Genomic DNA, 22,563 nt, shown 5'->3' on the forward strand with positions numbered 1-22,563 from the left:
TCAAGATCTTCAAACCAAGATCCAGATAAGGATCTCCAAGCCTCCAGATAAGGGTCACTGGTGAGCCTTCCAATTCCGGATTGTAGTTCATTCCAAATATTGTCAAGTTGACAACCAGGAATAGCCACTACAATTCTCTTATTTGGTTTTGATTATCAGTTTATCAGCTGATGGACACACTTGTCTGTGACACACATAAATGACAAGCCATGCATGGGAACAGGTTTTGTTCTGCTGCTATAGATTCATTTTGTAGATTCCTGATGTTATGCCCTGAGTCCGCTGGAAACCCAGATGAGCACAAGGATTTCAAAGTCTGCTGCAATTTGCAAGTCTTTATTGTTATTATTTTATTAGAAATTCTTTTCATTTACATTTCAAATGCTATCCCCTTTACTAGTTTCCTCTCTGAAAGTCCCCTGTACACTCCCCCTGCCTTGCTTCCCAGACCACCCACTCTACCTTCCTGGCCCTGGCATTCCCCTATAATGGGACATATAATCTTTCCAAGACCAAGGGCCTCTCCTCCCATTGATGACTGACTAGGCCATCTGCTGCTACATATGCAGCTAGAGACACGAGCTCTGGAAGGTACTGGTTAGTTTGTAGTATTCTTCCTCCTATAGGGTTGCAGACCCCCTCAGCTCCTTGGGTACTTTCTCTAGCTCCTTCATTGGGGGCCCTGTGTTCCATCCAATAGATGATGGTGAACATCCACTTTTGGATTTTTCTGGCACTGGCATAGCCTCACAACAGATAGCTACATCAGGGTCCTGTTACCAATATCTTGTTGCCATATGCAATAGTGTCTGGGTTTGGTGGGTGTTTATGGGTGGACCCCTGGGTGGAGCAGTTTCTGAATGGTCCTTCCTTCCATCACAGCTCTGACCTTTGTCTGTGTAACTCCTTCCATGGGTATTTTGTTCCCATAAAGAAGGAATGCAGTAACCACACTTTGGTCTTATTTCTTCCTGAGATTCAGGTGTTCTGCAAATTGTATCTTGAGTATTCTAAGTTTCTGGCCTAATATCCAGTGAGTGCATAACATGTGTGTTCTTTTGTGATTGGGTTATATCACTCAGGATGATATCCTCCAGATCCATCCATTTGCCTAAGAATTTCATGAATTTATTGTATTTAATGACTGAGTAATACTTCATTGTATAAATGTACCACATTTTCTTTAACATTTCTGCCTACTATAAATAAGGTTGCTATGATCATAGTGGAGCATGTGTCCTTATTAAAAGTTGGAACATCTTCTGGGTGTATGCCCAGAAAAGGTATTGCTGGATCTTCCAGTAGTACTATGTCTAGTTTTCTGACAAACTAGACATAGTACTACTGCCAAACTGATTTCCAGACTGGTTGTACCAGCTTGCAATCCCACCAGCAATGGAGGAGTGTTCCTCTTTCTCCACATCCTCATTAGCATCTGCAGTCACCTGAATTTTTGATCTTAGCTATTCTGACTGGTGTGAGGTAAAATCTCAGCATGTTTTGATTTATAGTTCCCTGATGATAAGGGATGTTGAACATTTTTTTCAGGTGCTTCTCAGCCCTTCAATATTCCTCAGTTGAGATTTCTTTGTTTAGTTCTGTACCCCATTTTTTAAAGGGTTATTTGATTTTCTGAGGTCCATCTTCTTGAGTTTTTGTATATATTTGAAATGAGTCCACTATCAGATTTAGGATTGGTAATGACTTTTCCCAATCTTTTTGTCTTACTGACAGTGTCCTATGCCTTAAAGAAGTTATGCAATTTTACGAGGTCCCATTTGTCGATTCTTGATCTTACAGCACAAGCGATTGGTGTTCTATTCAGGAATTTTTCCCCTGTGCCCATATCTTCCAGGATTTTCCCCCCTTTCTTCTCTATAAGTTTCAGTGTCTCTGTTTTTATATGAAGTTCCTTGGTCCACTTAGACTTGAGCTTTGTACACGGAGATAAGAATGGATCAATTCTGAGTCTTCCACATGATAACTGCCAGTTGAGCCATCACCAGTTGTTGAAAATGCTGTCTTTTTTCCACTGGATGGTTTTAGCTCCCTTGTCAAAGATCAAGTGACCATAGATGTGTGTGTTCATTTCTGGATCTTCAATTCTATACCATTGATCTACCTGTCTGTCGCTGTACCAATACCATGCAGTCATTATCATAACTGCTCTGAAGCCAAGCTTGAGGTCAGGGATGGCAATTCTCCCAGAGTTTTTTATTGTTGACAATAGTTTTTGCTATCCTAGGTTTTTTATTATTTAAGATGAATTTGCAAATTGCCCATTCTAACTCAGTGAATAATTGAGTTGGAAATTTGATGGGAATTTGCATTGAATCTGTAGACTGCTTTCGGTAAAATAGCCATTTTTATTATATTAATTCTACCAATCCATGAGAATGGGAGATAATTCCATCTTCTGAGATCTTCTTCCATTTCTTTCTTCATAGACTTGATGTTCTTATCATATAGACCTTTCACTTCCATAGTTAGAGTCACACCAAGGTATTTTATATTATTTGTGACTATTGTGAAGGGTGTTGTTTCCCTAATTTCTTTCTCAGCCTGTTTATTCTTTGTTTAGAGAAAGGACACTCATTTGTTTGAGTTAATTTTATATCCAGCTACTGCACTGGGGCTGTTTATCAGATTTAGGCATTCTCTGGTGGAATTTTTAGGATCAGTCCTATATACTATCATATCGTCTGCAAAAAGTGATATTTTGATTTCTTCCTTTCCAATTTGTATCCCCTTGATATTCTTTTGTTGTCAAATTGCTCTGGCTAGGGCTTCAAGTACTATATTGAACATGTAGGGAGAAAGTGGTCAACCTTGTCTAGTCCCTGATTTTAGTGGGTTTGCTTCAAGTTTCTCTTGATTTAGTTTGATGTTGGCTAGCGGTTTCTTTTATATTGCTTTTATTATGTTTAGGTATGGGACTTGAATTCCTGATCTTTTCAAGACTTTTATCATTAATGAGTGTTTATCCCGTCCCGCGGGATTCAGTTATTCGTGGGTGCGAGGAGGACCGCGAACCTGGAAGGAAATGGGAGTAAAAGAAAGAAGAGTAGGAGGACCAAGTAGATTGAACCTATCAAGGTCTCGTTTATTAGGCTGAGGTGCCTTCTTTTAAAGCATACATCGCGGGGAATATGGGAGGGGTCAAGGGAGAATTATACAAAGAACAAAGAAGTGGGCATCTGCTGACATGGGGGCCGAAGTCAGGCGCCAGGCAGCGGGCACTCTGGATCTTATCTCTGGAACATCGATCCTCCTTGACAGTCTTGGGGGTCAGGCTGGGCTCAGGCATAACTCATGTCCTTGGATGGCATGGGAGCTCAGGAAGAGATAGGGAAGAGGGGACTATAATTCAGCTTTTACAGCCTCAGGTGCCAAGAAAAGAATAGGGAGGAAGGGGGTGATAACCAGCTCTTAGTACAAGGCCATTTGGCCTGTTAGGGAGATTGTGAAGGGCTCACTTTCTCACGGGATGGTCTCTGACAAGTGTTGGATTTTTTTCAAATGCTTTCTCAGCATCTAACGAGATGATCATGTGGTTTTTGTCATTGAGTTTGTTCATATAGTGGATTACATTGATGATTTTCCATAGATTAAACCATCCCTGCATCCCTTAAATGTAGACTTCTTGATCATGATGGATGATCATTTTGATGTTCTCTTGGACTCGGTTTGCAAGGCTTTTATTGAGTATTTTTGAGTAGATATTCATAAGGGAAATTCATCTGGAGTTCTCTTTCTTAGTTGGGTCTTTGTGTGGTTTAAGTATCAGAGTAATTGTGGTTACATAGAGTGAACTGGATAGAGGACCTTCTGTTTCTATTTTGTTGGATAGTTTGAGAAGTATTGGTATTAGGTCTTCTTTGAAGGCCTGATGAAACTCTTCAATTAACCAATCAGGTCCTGGGCTTTTTTTTTTGTTGTTGGGAGACTATTAATGACTGCTTCTACTTCTTTAGGGGGTATGGGACTGTTTACACCGTTAATATGATCCTAAGTTAACTTTGGTACCTGGTATCTGTCTAGAAAATTGTCCAATTCATAAAGGTTTTCTAGTGTTGTTTACAATAGGCTTTTTTAGTAGCATCTGATGATGTTTTGAGTTTCCTCAAGCTCTGTTGTTATGTCTTCCTTTTCAGTTCTAATTTTGTTAATTAGGATACGTTCCCTGTGCCCTCTAGTTAGTCTGGCTAATTTAGGTTTATCTATCTTGTTGATTTTCTCAAAGAACCAGCTCCTGGTTTGCATGATTCTTAGTTTTTTCATAGTTCTTTATGTTTCTACTTGGTTGATTCTAGCTCTGAGTTTGATTATTTCCTGCTGTCTACTCCTCTTGAGTGAATTTGCTTCCTTTCGCTCTAGAGCTTTTAGGTGTGCTGTCAAGCTACTATTGTATGCTCTCTCTAATTTCTTTTTGGTAGCACTCAGAGCTAGGAGTTTTCTTCCTAAGACTCCTTTAATTGTGTCCCATAAGTGTGGATATGTTGTGGCTTCATTTTCTTTTTTTTTTTATTACGTATTTTCCTCAATTACATTTCCAATGCTATCCCAAAAGTCCCCCATACACTCCCCCGCACTTCCCTACCCACCCATTCCCATTGTTTTTTGCCCTGGCATTCCCCTGTGCTGGGGCATATAAAGTTGGTGTGTCCAATGGGCCTCTCTTTAGTGTGATGGCCGACTAGGCCATCTTTTGATACATATGCAGCTAGAGTCAAGAGCTCCTGGGTACTGGTTAGTTCATAATGTTGTTCCACCTATAGGGTTGCAGATCCCTTTAGCTCCTTGGGTACTTTCTCTAGCTCCTTCATTGGGAGCCCTGTGATCCATCCAATAGCAGACTGTGAGCATCCACTTCTGTGTTTGCTAGGCCCCAGCATAGTCTCACAAGAGACAGCTATATCTGGGTCCTTTTGGCAAAATCTTGCTACTGTATGAAATGGTGTCAGCTTTTGGAAGCTGATTATGGGGTGGATCCCTGGATATGGCAGTCTCTAGATGGTCTATTCTTTCATCACAGCTCCAAACTTTGTCTCTGTAACACCTTCCATGGGAGTTTTGCTCCCAATTCTAAGAAGGGGCACAGTGTCCACACTTTGGTCTTCATTCTTCTTGAGTTTCATGCGTTTAGTAAATTGTATCTTTTATCTTGGGTATCCTAAGTTTTGGGCTAATATCCACTTATCAGTGAGTACATATTCTGTAAGTTCCTTTGTGATTGTGTTATCTCACTCAAGATGATGCCCTCCAGGTCCATCCATTTGCCTAGGAATTTCATAAATTCATTCTTTTTAATAGATGAGTAGTACTCCATTGTGTAAATGTACCACATTTTCTGTATCCATTCCTCTGTTGAGGGGAATTTGGGTTCTTTCCAGCTTCTGGCTATTATAAATAAGGCTGCAATGAACCTAGAGGAGCATGTGTCCTTCTTACCGGTTGGGACATCTTCTGGATATATGCCCAGGAGAGGTATTGCAGGATCCTCCGGTAGTACTATGTCCAATTTTCTAAGTAACCGCCAGGCTGATTTCCAGAGTGGTTGTACAAGCCTGCAATCCCACCAACAATGGAGGAGTGTTCCTCTTTCTCCACATCCTCGCCAGCATCTGCTGTCACCTGAATTTTTGATCTTAGCCATTCTGACTGGTGTGAGGCAGAATCTCAGGGTTGTTTTGATTTGCATTTACCTAATGATTAAGAATGTTGAACATTTTTTTCAGGTGCTTCTCTGCCAATCTGTATTCCTCGGGTGAGAATTCTTTGTTCTGTTCTGAGCCCCATTTTTTAATAGGGTTATTTGATTTTCTGGAGTCCACCTTCTTGAGTTCTTTATACATATTGGATATCAGTTCCCTATCTGATTTAGGATAAGTAAAGATACTTTCCCAATCTGTTGGTTGTCTTTTTGTCTTATTGACGGGGTCTTTTGCCTTGCAGAAGCTTTGCAGTTTCATGAGGTCCCATTTGTCAATTCTCGATCTTACAGCACAAGCCATTGCTGTTCTATTCAGGAATTTTTCCCCTGTGCCCATATCGTCAAGGCTTATCCCCACTTTCTCCTCTATAAGTTTCAGTGTCTCTGGTTTTATGTGAAGTTCCTTGATCCACTTAGATTTGACCTTAGTACAAGGAGATAGGTATGGATCAATTCGCATTCTTCTACATGATAACAACCAGTTGTGCCAGCACCAATTGTTGAAAATGCTGTCTTTCTTCCACTGGATGGTTTTAGCTCCCTTATCGAAGATCAAGTGACCATAGGTGTGTGGGTTGATCTCTGGGTCTTCAATTCTGTTCCATTGGTCTACTTGTCTGTTGCTATACCAGTACCTTGAAGTTTTTATCACAATTGCTCTGTATTACAGCTTTAGGTCAGGCATGGTGATTCCACCAGAGGTTCTTTTATCCTTGAGAAGAGTTTTTTCTATCCTAGGTTTTTTGTTATTCCAGATGAATTTGCATTTGCTCTTTCTAATTCGTTGAAGAATTGAGTTGGAATTTTGATGGGGATTGCATTGAATCTGTAGATTGCTTTTGGCAAGATAGCCATTTTTACAATGTTGATCCTGCCAATCCATGAGCATGGGAGATCTTTCCATCTTCTGAGATCTTCTGTAATTTCTTTCTTCAGAGACTTGAAGATTTTATCATACAAATCTTTGACTTCCTTAGTTAGAGTCATGCCAAGATATTTTATATTATTTGTGACTATTGAGAAGGGTGTTGTTTCCCTAATTTCTTTCTCAGCCTGTTTATTCTTTGTGTAGAGAAAGGCCATTGACTTGTTTGAGTTAATTTTATATCCAGCTACTTCACCGAAGCTGTTTATCAGGTTTAGGAGTTCTCTGATGGAATTTTTAGGGTCACTTATATATACTATCATATCACTTGCAAAAAGTGATGTTTTGACTTCATCTTTTCCAATTTGAATCCCCTTGATCTCCTTTTGTTGTTGAATTGCTCTGGCTAGGACTTCAAGTACTGTGTTGAGTAGGTAGGGAGAAAGTGGGCAGCCTTGTCTAGTCCCTGATTTTAGTGGGATTGCTTCCAGTTTCTCACCATTTACTTTGATGTTGACTACTTGTTTGCTGTAGATTGCTTTTATCATATTTAGGTGTGGGCCTTGAATTCCTGATCTTTCCAAGACTTTTATCATGAATGGGTGTTGGGTCTTAAAGAATGCTTTTTCTGCATCTAACGAGATAATCCTGGGTTGCTAGGGTGCCTGCAGCATGGAGAGTCCTCTGGGGACCATGGGACCATCCTCCAAATTCATGGCCAAGGTGGCTCCAGAGAGCATCTTTTTTTATTAATTTGAGTCTGGAGTCATCACAAGCCTCCACTTTCATGGGATAAGAAGTTTGAAGAGGACTCAGTTTATATACAGTACAGTTAGGAATTTATTGAATGCTTAGGGTGAAATGGAGTGGAGGCAGTGATAGGCAGGTAATAATTCAAACACTATACCATTTGGTAGGATGGACATATGCTGAAAGGGGGAGTAAAGAGTGTCTTTTGTGGGATTATCAGGAACTAATTTTTCTGGCTATCCATAACTATCTGTGATCTTTGATTGCTTTTTCTATGATGTAAACCTGGGGCCTTAATCTTCTTTGAGTTTGTTATATTTTTAAGGTCCTACGGACAGGCACCTGAAGAGTTCAACCGTTTATCAGTGGGAGAGGTAGTTTTGGCGAAGCAGAGGCAGGGAGGCTGTATGAAGCTAGCATCTGGCTCCTCAGGTGTTTTCATTAAGGGGGTGTTTATGGGCAGTGCCATTCTAACACCAGGATGGGTTCCCTCTGAGTGGCCAGGGAGTGGGAGGGATCCCTGAACTTGATGCAGGGAGATGCAGCAATGAAAAAAACTGCCTGTATGCTGTGATTGCATGGAAGGGAGGGAAGATGGGAGCTTTTGCAGGGAAAAAACTCAGAGGCGAACCACACACAATACTGGAGTCTCTTTGGTGAGACTTCCAACAAGCAAGACAGTTAACTGCAGAGACTTAGCATCAGTAATTTGGATGCTACAACACTGACAGGTGATCATATAGTACCTTGACCTTTCATTTTCTAAGGAGCATCTATGCTGATATGGGTAGTGGCTGTACTAGGTTGAAGTCTCACCCACAAGGTATGAGATGGATAGGACCTGAGGCTCTTGTGTTCACAGATAAGAATTAGAGAACACAGGAATGTTAAACACACAAGTTTGTCTCCTCAGCAGATGAGGGAAAGCCATACTTGAATCTATTCCAGACTCTTCCTTTCTAGACTTTTATCTTAAACAGTTTCCTGCTCAATAATACCCACAATTGTGGAAGATATCATTTGTACTTTACAAAAGCCTGGCTGAACTCTATGTTATCTGTAGGGTCAATTGACTCCTGACTCCCAAAGACTTTTATATTCATCCCAGTCATTGTCAGCAGCTATTGCTTATCTGTAACTCTTTATCTAGGAGTGGGAATTTGTGAAACTTCCCCTTTCCATCACATTAGCAGCTTAACTTTTTTCCATTTTGTAAATCTTGTTCAGGCAACCACATTGTTGAGATCTTTATGGGTGTCTTTTCCCTGTTTTAGCAACAGGCAACTGGTGGTTTGTCCAATCCTTCTGACCCTTGTTCCATGATTTTCCCTGATCCTTTGATGTAGGAGTTATGTTGGAGATGTATTGTTTGGTTTCAGCAATCACAAACAATTCTCTGCATTTTGATGGTTTGTGGATCACTATAAAGGTCTCTGTCTCTTGAAAAATAATATTCTTTAGTGAGATAATACCCACATGCATCTGTAAGGATAAGTCTTTGGATACAGTCACATACTATATTGATTAAGGAAAATGGCAATAGTAGGCTGCTCTCTAAAGAGTCTACGTGACTGTTGAAATTATCCATTACTTCTTAGTTTAACATTTGTGTTTTGCATGAATGTAGAAATCTTTCCACTTGTTTTAAGTTTTCTAAATTAATTCAGTGCAAGTTTTTGAAGTATTCTTTTACACTAGTCTAAATCTCTTTAATTTCTGTGTAATGCTACCCTGCACATTCCTGATTCTATTAACTTGGGTCTTTTTATTTCTTTCTTTTGGTCAATTGTGCCAAAGAGTGTTCTTGGTCATATATTCTTAAATAACTGTCTTTTAGACTCATTGATTCTGTGTATTCTTTCCTTCTTCTCTGCTCCACTAGTTTCTGCTCTGGTTTTTATTATTTCTTCCTACCTACTAATTCAGAATTTGGATTGTTTGTTCTTTTTTCTGAATCTTTGATTTATATTATCACATCATTTATTTCTGTTCTATTTTTTCTTCATTTTCAGCAGCCCTCAGGACTAGTTATGTCTCTCTCACTTTGAATGTCTTCCAGACACTTTTCGGCAGTGTTTTATTTTCCTTCTTCTACACAATGAAGGAGTCTCAGAGATGACGGTGTTGGGTGGGGAAATCCTCCTAGGCTTCTAGGAAATTTCAGTCCTCTTTTCTTGTTTAATATTCTCTTTGGTTGGCAGGTTATCCGGTTCATGAGTCTTGGTTTTCTTCAGCTTGGCCTGACTGAAGCCTGCAATTTCCCCCAAGGCCAACTTACCTGCCATTTTCTTCCAATCCGTGGAGTCCCCAGCTTGCACTCCAGCTTCTCCCACTTGCATTGCTGCAGAAAGAACCCTTGCCTAGGACTCTAAATTAAAGAATTAAAAATCATTTACACTTAGGGTTATTGTTGATAATTCTGTGTTTATTCCAATTTCTGTATTGGCTGTTCAAGTTGGTTCACATGCTATTTATCTTTTTTTAACCATCACATCTGTTGCTGGGTTTCTCAGGCTTGTATGAATTAATAGCGTTCATATCTTCATCTACTTGTTTAAATTCTCTTGGGGTCACTAGTCATTTCTAAAACTAGACTATTGGTTTACTTGTCCAACACTGTCACAATTCGTGTATCCTAGGATGCAGCGAGTGAAAAGCTGTGCCCTTTGTACATGTCCTGCTTCCCTGCTGGTCGTGTTTCCTGTATTTCTTTTTTTTTAATTATGTATTTACTATATATCCTGCTCACAGCTTCTCCTCCCTCCTCTCCTCCCAGTCCCTCCTTCTCACCTCCTCTCACCCCACCCAACCACTGCTCCTCCCCTTGTCCTCAGAAAAGGGAAGGCCTCTCATGGGTATCAAGCTGCCCTGGCATATCAAGTTGCAGTAAGAAAAGGCACCTCTTCTATGGAGTTTGGGCAGATGAGGCAGCACAGAAAGGGAAAAGGGATCCAGACAAAGTGCCACAACAGCAGAAAACTCAAGTTGTTTGAGTAATGTAATCTAAATGAAATAAAGTATACTACTAAGCCAACAATAATTGTAATGATGAAAAGGGCAAAAAAAAAAGTAAGCAGTGAAGGTAAAATTTAACTAAGAACAAACTAATGACTCTGGTGAGTCTTTCACAGTTCAGAATAATGTCATTATTTCTTATGAAGACTTTTCTAAACACCATTTCACTCTGGAATGGATTTAACTTTACTTACTGCCACTAGGTATCAAGCCAACAGTGTCATGCCTGCTAGTCAAATGTATCATTGGGCTACATCCATGCCTGGGGTTACTATTTTAATAATAGAAATTAAGTATTAAATCTTAATGGCATGCAGGTTAATTGCTTCAGACATTATAATTGTGTTTACTTAATACTCCTTAGTAGATATCACTTAGTACTTTATAGATAATCACTATTTTTATAGATGACTAAGCCAAGGCAACACTAGGACTGGTCATGACTATGGCATACAGGAGCCCAGGGTTTGAGCTGAGTCCCATGCTTATAACCAAAACATCATGTATTAAGCTGTCATTTTTCTGAAAGAAGTCCTCATGAGTGAATTTGAGTAGACCATTGACCTGAGCAGTGTGCCATGTTACCTTGCTTTTATCTTACATATCAGCTAGACAACAATGGCTGCAGCACACAAGAAGTGAAAATCACTGAACTCCAATCAAAGAGAAGAAATCACAGGGTTCAACTTTTCCATGTGAATGCAACTGTTACAGAAGAAGGGACAGGTATGTGGGTAACCAAAGAATATAGACAATGAAGCTGTGAAAATTGACACCTTTTCACACTGAGATGGTGGTTCAAAGGACACAGAAAGCAAGCAACTCTCTAACCAACTTAGGCTTTCAATGTTGTCACTAATTTCTTCTTCAGGATTGGAGTTCGGGGGATATGGAACAACTAAAATTGAAAGAATCACAAACAAGCTCATATTTCTGAAGGCAGATTCACACTTCAGACATGGGATTCCATTCTTTGTGAAAGTAAGGTACTTTTTGGTTCATAGCTGGTTTAGCTGTAGAGTGGCACTTCAAAACCAAAGCCATTCTGCTAGATATTAGACGTGTCTGACATCATTGATTGCAACACAAGAAGTGCAGCTTAGTGGTGGACTGTATATTTCCCATGCCCAAGTGTATGAGTTCAATTCCCAGAACTAAACTGAAGACTTAGGTTATCTGGAGGCTCCAAATCTAAAACATAGGCTGCAAAATTTTTATTATAACTGCTGTTCCTGAAAACCTTACACCCCAAAGTGTCACTGTGTTTCACTGGTGAAGCAGCATATGCTACATACTCATAACAGATCCACACTCTCCATTAGCCTCTGCGCCCTCACAAGTTGTTCTTGTGATATTGACAGAGCATCTATTTCCTGTACTTTACACAAAGGAGTCAATGATGCTTTCTCATGAATAATAAGAAAGTAGAAAGCATCTATAAAGCATCTGTTATGGTGTTAAGAGTATTATACCTTCAGTCTCTGTACTTTCACAGCATAACTAGTTCTGCTGGTATAGATTTTCTGGGACCAATTTTTGCATGTGCTGAGTTAGTTGGTGCATCTTTGGAATCTTTGTATAATACTGAAACACGGTTTTCTCTTCTTTGCCATATTTCCAGGCCTAAACTATACTTTTCTTCCTTGTTCAACTTCGGTCCGCCTAGTGGATATCAAGGGAGACCCTATCCCAAATGAGAAAGTCTTCATCAAAGCTCAAGAACTTGGCTATACCAGTGCTACTACCACTGATCAGCATGGCCTGGCAAAGTTCTCCATAGATACCGCTGACATCTCGGTCCCTTTCCTCCATATCAAAGTAAGTCAGAAATGAGGAGGACAAAAGACACGAGGCAAGGCTTTGCAACAGCTTGAACTCAATAATGTGTAGCCTAATGAAAAGAAAATCCATACCAAACTCTCTTATTTTAGGGAAAAACACAAAAAGGTTCTGATTATTAATAAAAGTATGAGCATACATTGCAAACACATTTTAACAAAATTTTTATTTCATTGTATCTTTTGCTTTATTTATGTTTTCAATACCTCAAGTTAGGACCTTCACATAAACAATGATTAAAGTTCCATTTTTATCTACATAGACAAGGATAGGTGTTGTGTATCCTCAAATTATTACTTCTGTAGGACAGCAACATCTTTACACTTTGAATCTTACCAGGGTTCCAGAGGCCTCAAAGTTGTGGCAAGAATTTTTTAATTTTTCTTTACCACTCATTACCTGTAATAATAATCTTCCATTATCTCTAATCCCTGGTATTTTTCTTCCATTGTATCTAATCTATTAGTGAAATCTTCCACTAACTTTATTTAGCTTACTGATCTATTTATTTTTCAGATTTCAATTTTTTTTAAATATTTAGGAATCTTTGTTTGCGATTTTGTTTGGGTAAAATATATAATCTCTTATTTGCTCCACTGGGCAGTGTGCGGGTGTGTAGGTATGTTTGATCCCAATTTTGTCAATAATTTTTTTCCATTTTTCATTAGGTATTTAGCTCATTTACATTTCCAATGCTATACAAAAAGTCCCCCATACCCACCCACCCACACTCCACTACCCACCCACTCCCTCTTTTTGGCCCTGGCGTTTCCCTATACTGGGGCATATAAAGTTGGCGTGTCCAATGGGCCTCTCTTTCCAGTGATGGCCAACTAGGCCATCTTTTGATACATATGCAGCTAGAGTCAAGAGCTCCGGGGTACTGGTTAGTTCATAATGTTGTTCCACCTATAGGGTTGCAGATCCCTTTAGCTCCTTGGGTACTTTCTCTAGCTCCTCCATTGGGAGCCCTGTGATCCATCCATTAGCTGACTGTGAGCATCCACTTCTGTGTTTGCTAGGCCCCGGCATAGTCTCACAAGAGACAGCTATATCTGGGTCCTTTCGATAAAATCTTGCTAGTGTATGCAATGGTGTCAGCGTTTGGATGCTGATTATGGGGTGGATCCCTGGATATGGCAGTCTCTACATGGTCCATCCTTTCATCTCAGCTCCAATCTTTGTCTCTGTAACTCCTTCCATGGGTGTTTTGTTCCCACTTCTAAGGAGGGGCATAGTGTCCACACTTCTGTCTTCATTGTTCTTGAGTTTCATGTGTATATGAAATTGTATCTTATATCTTGGGTATCCTAGGTTTTGGGCTAATATCCACTTATCAGTGAGTACATATTGTGTGAGTTCCTTTGTGAATGTGTTACCTCACTCAGGATGATACCCTCCAGGTCCATCCATTTGGCTAGGAATTTCATAAATTCATTCTTTTTAATAGCTGTGAGTAGTAGTCCATTGTGTAGATGTACCACATTTTCTGTATCCATTCCTCTGTTGAGGGGCATCTGGGTTCTTTCAAGCTTCTGGCTATTATAAATAAGGCTGCTTGGAGCATGTGTCCTCCTTACCAGTTGGGGCATCTTCTGGATATATGCCCAGGAGAGGTATTGCTGGACCCTCCGGTAGTACTATGTCCAATTTTCTGAGGAACCGCCAGACTGATTTCCAGAGTGGTTGTACAAGCCTGCAATCCCACCAACAATGGAGGAGTGTTCCTCTTTCTCCACATCCACGCCAGCATCTGCTGTCACCTGAATTTTTGATCTTAGCCATTCTGACTGGTGTGAGGTGGAATCTCAGGGTTGTTTTGATTTGCATTTCCCTGATGATTAAGGATGTTGAACATTTTTTCAAGTGCTTCTCTGCCATTCGGTATTCCTCAGGTGAGAATTCTTTGTTCAGTTCTGAGCCCCATTTTTTAATGGGGTTATTTGATTTTCTGAAGTCCACCTTCTTGAGTTCTTTATATATGTTGGATATTAGTCCCCTATCTGATTTAGGATAGGTAAAGATCCTTTCCCAATCTGTTGGTGGTCTTTTTGTCTTATTGACGGTGTCTTTTGCCTTGCAGAAACTTTGGAGTTTCATTAGGTCCCATTTGTCAATTCTCGATCTTACAGCACAAGCCATTGCTGTTCTGTTCAGGAATTTTTCCCCTGTGCCCATATCTTCAAGGCTTTTCCCCACTTTCTCCTCTATGAGTTTCAGTGTCTCTGGTTTTATGTGAAGTTCCTTGATCCACTTAGATTTGACCTTAGTACAAGGAGATAAGTATGGATCAATTCGCATTCTTCTACATGATAACAACCAGTTGTGCCAGCACCAATTGTTGAAAATGCTGTCTTTCTTCCACTGGATGGTTTTAGCTCCCTTGTCGAAGATCAAGTGACCATAGGTGTGTGGGTTCATTTCTGGGTCTTCAATTCTATTCCATTGGTCTACTTGTCTGTCTCTATACCAGTACCATGCAGTTTTTATCACAATTGCTCTGTATTACAGCTTTATGTCAGGCATGGTGATTCGACCAGAGGTTCTTTTATCCTTGAGAAGAGTTTTTGCTATCGTAGGTTTTTTGTTATTCCAGATGAATTTGCAAATTGCTCCTTCAAATTCGTTGAAGAATTGAGCTGGAATTTTGATGGGGATTGCATTGAATCTGTAGATTGCTTTTGGCAAGATAGCCATTTTACAATGTTGATCCTGCCAATCCATGAGCATGGGAGATCTTTCCATCTTCTGAGATCTTCTTTAATTTCTTTCTTCAGAGACTTGAAGTTCTTATCATACAGATCTTTCACTTCCTTAGTTAGAGTCACGCCGAGATATTTTATATTATTTGTGACTATTGAGAAGGGTGTTGTTTCCCTAATTTCTTTCTCAGCCTGTTATTCTTTGTGTAGAGAAAGGCCATTGACTTGTTTGAGTTAATTTTATATCCAGCTACTTCACTGAAGCTGTTTATCAGGTTTAGGAGTTCTCTGATGGAATTTTTAGGATCACTTATATATACTAATATATCATCTGCAAAAAGTGATATTTTGACTTTCTCTTTTCCAATTTGTATCCCCTTGATCTCCTTTTGTTGTTGAATTGCTCTGGCTAATACTTCAAGTACTATGTTGAAAAGGTAGGGAGAAAGTGGGCAGCCTTGTCTAGTCCCTGATTTTAGTGGGATTGCTTCCAGTTTCTCTCCATTTAATTTGATGTTGGCTACTGGTTTGCTGTAGATTGCTTTTATCATGTTTAGGTATGGGCCTTGAATTCCTGATCTTTCCAAAACTTTTATCATGAATGGGTGTTGGATCTTGTCAAATGCTTTTTCTGCATCTAATGAGATGATCATGTGGTTTTTGTGTTTGAGTTTGTTTATATAATGGATTATATTGATGGATTTTCATATATTAAACCATCCTTGCATCCCTGGAATAAAACCTACTTGGTCAGGATGGATGATTGCTTTAATGTGTTCTTGGATTTGGTTAGCGAGAATTTTATTGAGGATTTTTGCATCGATATTCATAAGAGAAATTGGTCTGAAATACTCTATCTTTGTTGGATCTTTCTGTGGTTTAGGTATCAGAGTAATAGTGGCTTCATAAATTGAGTTGGGTAGAGTACCTTCTACTTCTATTTTGTGAAATAGTTTGTGCAAAACTGGAATTAGATCTTCTTTGAAGGTCTGATAGAACTCTGCACTAAACCCGTCTGGTTTTGGGCTATTTTGGCTGGGAGACTATTAATAACTGCTTCTATTTCTTTAGAGGATATGGGACTGTTTAGATGGTCAACTTGATCCTGATTCAACTTTGGTACCTGATATCTGTCCAGAAATTTGTCCATTTCGTCCAGGTTTTCCAGTTTTGTTGAGTATAGCCTTTTGTAGAAGGATCTGATGGTGTTTTGGATTTCTTCAGGATCTGTTGTTATGTCTCCCTTTTCATTTCTGATTTTGTTAATTAGGATTTTGTCCCTGTGCCCTCTAGTGAGTCTAACTAAGGGTTTATCTATCTTGTTGATTTTCTCAAAGAACCAACTCCTCGTTTGGTTAATTCTTTGAATAGTTCTTCTTGTTTCCACTTGGTTAATTTCACCCCTGAGTTTGATTATTTCCTGCCGTCTACTCCTCTTGGGTGAATTTGCTTCCTTTTTTTCTAGAGCTTTTAGATGTGTTGTCAAGCTGCTAGTATGTGCTCTCTCCCGTTTCTTTTTGGAGGTACTCAGAGCTATGAGTTTCCCTCTTAGAATTGCTTTCATTGTGTCCCAAAGGTTTGGGTACGTTGTGGCTTCATTTTCATTAAACTCTAAAAAGTCTTTAATTTCTTTCTTTATTCCTTCCTTGACCAAGGCATCATTGAGAAGAGTGTTGTTCAGTTTCCACGTGAATGTTGGCTTTCCATTATTTATGTTGTTATTGAAGATCAGTCTTAGGCCACAGTGGTCTGATAGGATACATGGGACAATTTCAATATTTTTGTATCTGTTGAGGCCTGTTTTGTGACCAATTATATGGTCAATTTTGGAGAAGGTCCCGTGAGGTGCTGAGAAGAAGGTATATCCTTTTGTTTTAGGATAAAATGTTCTGTAGATATCTGTCAGGTCCATTTGTTTCATAACTTCTGTTAGTTTCACTGTGTCCCTGTTTAGTTTCTGTTTCCACGATCTGTCCATTGATGAAAGTGGTGTGTTGAAGTCTCCCACTATTATTGTGTGAGGTGCAATGTGTGCTTTGAGCTTTACTAAAGTGTCTTTAATGAATGTGGCTGCCCTTGCATTTGGAGCATAGATATTCAGAATTGAGAGTTCCTCTTGGAGGATTTTACCTTTGATGAGTATGAAGTGTCCCTCCTTGTCTTTTTTGATAACTTTGGGTTGGAAGTCAATTTTATCCGATATTAGAATGGCTACTCCAGCTTGTTTCTTCAGACCATTTGCTTGGAAAATTGTTTTCCAGCCTTTCATTCTGAGGTAGTGTCTGTCTTTTTCCCTGAGATGGGTTTCCTGTAAGCAGCAGAATGTTGGGTCCTGTTTGTGTAGCCAGTCTGTTAGTCTATGTCTTTTTATTGGGGAATTGAGTCCATTGATATTAAGATTGGGTTTTCTTTATTGTGTCTAATTCCCTTTTTGGTCTAGTATGGTTTTGTTCATTTCCATCACCTGTTTGGATGTGTTTTCCTGTTTTTCTTTAAGGACTTCTACCTGTTTGGTTGTGTTTTCCTGCTTTTCTTTAAAGGCCTGTAACTCTTTAGCAGTGCTCCCCTGTAATTCCTTAAGTGACTTATGAAAGTCCTTCTTGATTTCCTCTATCATCATCATGAGAAATGTTTTTAAATCTGGGTCTAGATTTTCGGTTGTGTTGGGGTGCCCAGGACGACGTGGGGTAGGAGTGCTGCGTTCTGATGATGGTGAGTGGTCTTGATTTCTGTTAGTAGGATTCTTACATTTGCCTTTCATCACCTGGTAATCTCTGAAGCTAGCTGTTATAGTTGTCTCTGTTAAGAGCTTGTTCTTCAGGTGACTCTGTTAGCCTCTATAAGCAGACCTGGGAGGGTAGCTCTCTCCTTAGTTTCAGTGGGCAGAGTATTCTCTGCAGGCAAGCTCTCTTCTTGCAGGGAAGGTACCCAGATATCTGGTGTTCGAACCGGCCTCCTGGCAGAAGTTGTGTTCCACTCACTAGAGGTCTTAGGATCCCGTGTGGAATCCTGTGTGAGCCCTTGTGGGTGTCGGGCGACTCCGCTGGCAAGGTACCCCAGGGCTCGAGTGGAGCGGAAGGGGCTTGTGCCCCAGGTCAGGCCCGGGTAGTCTGCTTCCCTATTTATTGTCAATAATTTTTAAGATTAGACTTGTAATATTATTTACATAATATTTCATATTCTTCAATATCTTTGAATTCAGCTATAGAAAAATTAAGAGAGTTATGGTAAGTCATGTTTTTCATATTTCACCCATTTTGATGTTTTAATTTATACATCTGTAGTGATAGCTATAGAACATCTGCCATTATAAGAAAATTTTCATAATGAGTAGCTCTCTATTAAAGGCAAATCCCAGGAACATAGAAAAAATTTAAGTAAACTCATTAACACCAAAGCAAATCTGATGTATGGATATAATTTAAAAAATTAAAAACAGCCACTATACCCCCAGTTCCAATGGATACAAAGTGGAAAATACAATGTAACTTAAACAGCTAAGTTAAAACATAGAGAGAAGCTTTATTACTAAAGTAGCAGAAAAGGAAGTCTTTCAGTTGTGTTGGGGTCCCAGGACTAGGTGTGGTGGGAATGCTGCGTTTTGATGATGGTGAGTGGTCTTGATTTCTGTTAGTAGGATTCTTATGTTTGCCTTTCGCCATCTGGTAATCTCTGGAGCTAGTTGTTATAGTTGTCTCTGGTTAGAGCTTGTTCCTCAGGTGATTCTGTTAGCCTCTATCAGCAGACCTTGGAGACTAGATCTCTCCTCTGAGTTTCAGTGATCAGAGCACTCTCTGCAGGCAAGCTCTCCTCTTACAGGAAAGGTGCATAGATATCTGGCCTTAGGACCTCCCTCCTGGCCGAAGACGAAGGCCCAAAACAGGACCTGTCCTGAAGCTGAGTTGCTTTGGCCAGTCCCAGAAGCTGTTAGCTTCTGTATTCTACACTCTCACCTGTGCAGAATACTCTTGGAGGAGACCTTGAACCAAGATGTCTGCAGCTGATGCTCAGGCCAATTGCTCCTGGCCCAGGCGGACCCCTATCCTCTGGCCGGGAAAGTGGCCAGCTGTCTGGGGCCAGAAAAGGGGGCTGCCTTGGAAGCTCTGTGGCTCCCGCCTGTCCCAGAATCTTTTAGCTTCTGTATTCTGTACTCTCACCTGTGCAGAATACACTCGGTGGGGTCCCTGAACCAAGATGTCTGCTGCCGATGCTCAGGCAAAGCGCTCCTGCGCGGGGCGAACCCCTTTCCTCTGGCTGGGAAAGTGGCTGGATGTCTGGGGCCTGTGCAGAATACTCTTGGCTGGGTCCCAGAACCAACGATTTTCCGGATATTTATATTCTACCGAAAGTGAGCCAAAAGGATGTGGAAAAGCTGAATGGATTGGCAATGAGAAATAGAATTGAAGAAATAATTGAAGAGACCTGGTACAATAAGAGCTGAGACTGGGAAGAACTCATTGTTGAATAGAACCAAACTTCAAAAAGGAAATATTATTGTATAAAGATTCAAAAAGAGGAATGCTTCCAAAGCAGTTCTATGAATCTAGAACAAACCTGAGACCAAAAGTAGATGAGGATAAAGTGACAAGAAATCTTCACACTAATTTACAGATGAGTGTTAAGAGAAAACCACACTGAAATTCTTACATGCCAAATTCAACCACACATTAAGCAAATCATATACCATGATAAAACAGACTTTTTGTACTAAGAATACATGGATAGTTTCACAATTGTCTGCTGACAACTGTAAAACAGCATATAAATAGAATCAAGAGTTAAAAACTACATGGTCATCTCAGTAGATCCAACAAATAGTCTGTTTTCAAGACACCAGTTACAAAAGGTCAAGAAACACACAAAGATGCTCAACACATATGGATCTCAATAAACTGCAGGTTATGAAAGCAAAAGAACCTATATGCACAGCAGGTGTGACATTAAATTACTATGACGAGTAAGCTCAGAGATTCAACAAAACTCCAAAGTGAAACCAGTATAGAATACAGGTATGTGACGCCCATATACAAGCCCATATGAATCAAAGCTAACGTATAATAGATACATCTACATCCCTGTGGCAGTCTCAGAAGTTCTCAACAGTGTTTGGAAATGGAGCCAATTTTAATGCCTGTTGGTGGATTACAGGGAATCTCTTGGGCAATTTATGGAAGCATCACCTGTCAATAAAATGCCATTGGCATTGGCATATTAGCTTCGGCAGAAAACAGGGAGGTGGAAGTTCAGGTATAGAATGAATTTCTGGGGTAGAGTTAGGTATGAGAGATTAGCCACAAAAAGGATAAACAGGATGATTGAATAATTAATTCTTGCAGTCATACTTTTATCAACTTGGGCACATCGGGAAAAGCCCACTGAAGACGGGCGTGGTGGCGCATGCCTTTAATCCCAGCACTCGGGAGGCAGAGGCAGGTGGATTTCTGAGTTCGAGGCCAGCCTGGTCTACAAAGTGAGTTCCAGGACAGCCAGGGCTATAGAGAAACCCTGTCTCGAAAAACAAAAACAAAAACAAAAACAAAAAAACAAAAAACAAAAGAAAACAAAAGAAAAGAAAAGAAAAGAAAAGAAAAGAAAAGAAAAGAAAAGAAGAGAAAAGAAAAGAAAAGAAGAGAAAAGGAAGAAAAGAAAAGAAAAGAAAAGAAAAGAAAAGAAAAGAAAAGAAAAGAAAAGAAAAGAAAAGCCCACTGTTACATGAGTGGATAGAGAAAATTGGAAATATGAGCACATTGGACTTTTACTGAGATATTTCTAAGAGAGTCATCTTGGCTATAGATAAATGAATGGATTTTTAAATTGTCATTATAAGAAAAGAGTATGAGACTAGGAGAAATTAATTCTATAAGTCCCCCATAAGTGGAACCTAGGTAAACAGAGGAATGAAAGCAGAGAGGGTTGATTAAGGAAGAAGGGAGCCAGCAGGAGACATAGGAGGTCATTGTAAGGTAGATGAAGATTCTCAGAGTACACTACATTAATATAAGAAAATATTTCTGTTAAACCACTATTTTGTACATTCATTATTCACTAAAATCTATATATGTAAATTTTTTCATTATATATTTGATACACTATAAATGGTTCCTTTGTCTCATAAAAATAATGCACTTCCTGTTCCCCTCTTTCCTGGTAGAAATGTTTGCTTCGATTCTGAAAATTCAGGGTGTTAGACATCAATCCATTTAATGAAATTCCCTCCATTTTTAATAAGATGTACAAAATATTCAATCATTAAATGAAATGAAAAATGCACGGATTACTCACAGAAGAGATATTCTGTCTGCTAGGCCTTCTACAGCATAGTATTTTGTTCTTTCTCCAGGTCAACCACAAAGAGGAAGATTCATGTTCCTATTTCTATTGCATGGAGGAAAGACATGCAAGTGCAGAGCATGTGGCCTATGCTGTTTCTTCCCTCAGCAAAAGTTACATATACCTTGACACAGAGACCAGCAGCATCTTGCCCTGCAACCAGATTCACACAGTTCAAGCACATTTTATTCTGAAAAGGGACTTGGGAGTGCTGAAAGAGCTCGTTTTCTACTACCTGGTGAGTACTGGCTCCAAATTGAAACAACAAACAAACAAACAGCAAACAAACAACAACAAAACAAAACAAAACAAAACAAAACAAAACAAAACAAAATAATTCTTTCCTCCCTTGACCATGTTTCTCTTTACACATTGAGTTCTAGACTGAGTATTTCTTCCTGAAATACAATAGATTCGTCTATTTCTTCTAGCACAGTTAGAAAAAAGCCTTGTAAAATATAGATGTAAGCTTGGAAAATACTTTCCATTTTAGGTCATGGCCCAGGGCAGCATCATCCAGACTGGAAACCACACTCACCAGGTGGAGCCAGGAGAAGGTAAGTGTTTCCCCACACAGTAACATTTCCCCAACTCAGTGTCCACATACTCACCAATGGAATCTTACCACGGAGCAACTAACAGTCCTGTCATGGTGTGTGTCTCCATAGACACTCTCCACAGTAGGAACTCATGGCTTTGCCTTCCAATGTAAGTTCTCAATCATGCCATGACCTTCAGGAAAGTCTCAGGGTCCCAACCTGAGTATCATTCAACATGGTGAAATATCTATTCTGAATATGTAACACCTGAATACACAAAGTACTCCAAGATACAATCTACATGAGGAACTTATGCACTCACATACAGATAATCCCCAACAGGGCAAATGAGTTATCTTAGTGTTGGTCAAAAAAAAAATCTGGAGGGCATCAGACTTGGTCCTTAACATTCTAACTACACTGATTTTCATGTATTTTTATTATTTTTAAATTCTGTGTGAGGTGCAAGTCAGTACAGGTACTCTGAAACCCAGAGGCATCAGATCCCCTGGATATTTTGGAGACAGAATTACAGTTCTGAGCACCTAGGTGTGGGTGCTGGAAATCAAACCAGGGTCTTCCAGAAGAGCATCAACCGATCTTAACTTCAGAATTATCTCTCCAGCTCTTTATTTTTACTTCTAAAGACATTCCTTATTCTTTGAAAGTCACATATATTTATGTGTATTATAACAAAACCCTCTCCCCGCTAATCCCTGGACTCCATGACTCTCCAGACGCCTTCCCTATTCTATATCTCTTTTTTAACCTATTGAATTCAGTTAGTGCTATCCATACATAAATAGGTAT

General features: G+C 39.6%; 2 pseudogenes across 1 annotated transcript in view; one reads left to right on the forward strand and one right to left on the reverse strand.

Moving 5' to 3' along the window:
* Positions 1–22,563, forward strand: part of Mug-ps1 (murinoglobulin, pseudogene 1) — a 72,514-nt pseudogene that overhangs the window by 20,893 nt on the left and 29,058 nt on the right. Inside the window, exons 8-12 of the transcript NR_027619.1 lie at positions 10,952–11,069; positions 11,215–11,324; positions 12,010–12,161; positions 21,225–21,452; positions 21,708–21,771. The product of NR_027619.1 is annotated as a murinoglobulin, pseudogene 1 (transcript). The remainder of the gene's footprint in view (positions 1–10,951; positions 11,070–11,214; positions 11,325–12,009; positions 12,162–21,224; positions 21,453–21,707; positions 21,772–22,563) is intronic.
* On the reverse strand, positions 9,479–9,613 carry Gm46974 (annotated as a pseudogene).

This window comes from Mus musculus, chromosome 6, assembly GCF_000001635.26.
Source record: "Mus musculus strain C57BL/6J chromosome 6, GRCm38.p6 C57BL/6J".
In the NCBI taxonomy this organism is placed as follows: Eukaryota; Metazoa; Chordata; class Mammalia; order Rodentia; family Muridae; genus Mus; species Mus musculus.